The sequence below is a fragment of the Schistocerca gregaria genome, unplaced genomic scaffold, assembly GCF_023897955.1.
Source record: "Schistocerca gregaria isolate iqSchGreg1 unplaced genomic scaffold, iqSchGreg1.2 ptg001052l, whole genome shotgun sequence".
In the NCBI taxonomy this organism is placed as follows: domain Eukaryota; kingdom Metazoa; phylum Arthropoda; class Insecta; order Orthoptera; family Acrididae; genus Schistocerca; species Schistocerca gregaria.
In genome coordinates, this window is record NW_026062398.1 from 32,501 (window position 1) to 35,000 (window position 2,500).

At 56.6% G+C, this 2,500-nt stretch overlaps 1 non-coding gene across 1 annotated transcript in view; it reads left to right on the forward strand.

Annotated features, from left to right (window-relative positions):
• The first annotated feature begins 2,179 nt into the window (after positions 1-2,179).
• LOC126327500 (small subunit ribosomal RNA) overlaps positions 2,180-2,500 on the forward strand; it is a 1,893-nt gene continuing 1,572 nt past the window's right edge. The window contains exon 1 of the ribosomal RNA XR_007561312.1: positions 2,180-2,500. This exon is cut by the window's right edge and continues 1,572 nt beyond it. This is a non-coding gene — a ribosomal RNA (small subunit ribosomal RNA).

Here is a 2,500-nt window from a genome sequence, read left to right on the forward strand (position 1 = left end):
ACCTTAACCCAAGTTACGCTGCACCTTAACCCAAGTTACGCTGCACCTTAACCCAAGTTACGCTGCACCTTAACCCAAGTTACGCTGCACCTTAACCCAAGTTACGCTGCACCTTAACCCAAGTTACGCTGCACCTTAACCCAAGTTACGCTGCACCTTAACCCAAGTTACGCTGCACCTTAACCCAAGTTACACTGCACCTTAACCTAACTTACGCTGCACCTTAACCTAACTTACGCTGCACCTTAACCTAACTTACGCTGCACCTTAACCTAACTTACACTGCACCTTAACCTAACTTACGCTGCACCTTAACCTAACTTACACTGCACCTTAACTGTCACATGTAACGTCACAGGAATGTAGCTTTGCCTAACAGCAACCCTCTGAACATAGTTCACTGCTTGGATCCTCTGGTGTCATGTGTATTTCTTGATGCCATGGTGCGTACCCTCACATAAAGGTCTTTCGAGTGTTGCGTACTTTCTACACAGTCCCGCTAACCACTGGAAGGGTGTACCGCTACAGAACGAATATCGCCCTCCCCTCCTGCCCTTCCAAGCTGGTCGGTCAGGCGTTTGTTTGTGAAATGAGCCTTGCAGCTGTTCAGTTGCATTCGGTTGTCGATGCAGTCAGTGTACGTTGTGGTACGGCCTGTGTGGACTGTCCGCTGATGTACGCGTAACCCACACTGATCATCCGTCGTTACGTACTGAGTGACATAATGTGGCACATGCTTGACCGTACACCGGCTGCGCCCTACAATGGCGAATCATAAGGGCCATATGTTGTGCACGATGCTACTTGTCTCGTCTCCCCATTACAGCGAGATTGCACTGTTGTACGCCGTACAGACATGTGGTAGGTAGGTACGGACGAAAGTATTGCATGTTGGCCCCCCCCCCCCCCCCCTCCTCCCTCTGCCGGGAATCAGCGTGAGCCGTCTGTTGATGTAGCGACGAGGGTTTTCCTATTTAATCGTATTGCCCCACACAACATGATAGCACGGTGGACCGCGTTCCACATCTGCGACATGCTACAGAGGCCGGTTGACAGTCGACCGCGCAAGGGACATTGCACACGTGCGCGGACCATCTTCCACGTGTTCTCTCGTGTACATGCCGCAGTGTGTATGTGGGCTGATGTAGCGTGTCGTGACACATAACATGCAGGCATGCCAGAATCGTAGATTTCGCAAATGTAGATTGACGTATACGTTTGCTGCCAAAGATCCGCAAATGAACTGGAAATCAGTTGTTGAGCGGTTGTTCGCGCTGCAGGTGCATCGGTGATAGCGACGATCGGTACATCTATGAACCGGTTGTTTCGGCGGTACCCGCCATGCCCCCGAACCTGAGTTGGCCATGTGGGTATGAAGCGATACGAGGCTGTGGCTTGGCGGGACAGTCCCCGGCCGGTGAGGGGGGGCCGCCCGGCGTGCTGGCCGCGCGCTGCGTGAGCGCACGCACTACAGCCGGCTGGTGGGGGGCGCCCAGTGGCAGGAGCGCCGGCCGACGGGCCCGGCTGGCGTCCCAGCTATGCGCCGGCGCACCCTGCGCGCGGCGCCAGGCGGCCAAAGTGGGTTCTGCCGAGCCCGGTGCGAAGCGCGGTGGACATCTGCAGTGTGCTGGTCCGATTGCGGACTGTGTGCGTTGAGGATGCGCCGCCGCCCGGCACTCGGCGTCGCGACGCCGTCTGCTGCTCGGTCGCCCCCAGCGGTTCTCGCAGGTGGTTTGTATCGCAGCTCTGCGGACGTGTTGGCGCGTGCGCTGTGCTGGGAGAGTTCGCTTCTGCACCCAAGTGGGGCTTTGCCCTTCTGTGGCGCTGGCGTTGGAGCTGCCGGTCACCGTAGGTGGCGCGTGTTGTTTCCCGCCGGCAATGCCACGACAGCACGCTCCCGGGCCTCTGTCGGCAGCGGCAAGCTCAGTTGGGAGCACGGGTGTTCGCACTGAAAGCGTCTACTCGCCCATCTCCGGGCGATTGCGCCTCTCTCGAACCCGACCAAGTACTTAGGACGGCGCTGCGCGCCGCCGGGACCTGAGAGGGTTTCGAGGTGTATCGTGCAGGGGAGCTCAGCCTCCTCCTGTTTGCAGAATAATTGAGCGGACGCTTGCGTGTTCGCGCGGGCCCTCGGGACACACTCCCGGGCGGCCGGCTGCTCAGCTCTCGTTGACGCAGCTCCCTGGTTGATCCTGCCAGTAGTCATATGCTTGTCTCAAAGATTAAGCCATGCATGTCTCAGTACAAGCCGCATTAAGGTGAAACCGCGAATGGCTCATTAAATCAGTTATGGTTCCTTAGATCGTACCCACGTTACTTGGATAACTGTGGTAATTCTAGAGCTAATACATGCAAACAGAGTCCCGACCAGAGATGGAAGGGACGCTTTTATTAGATCAAAACCAATCGGATTGGCTCGTCTGGTCCGTTTGCCTTGGTGACTCTGAATAACTTTGGGCTGATCGCACGGTCCTCGTACCGGCGACGCATCTTTCAAATG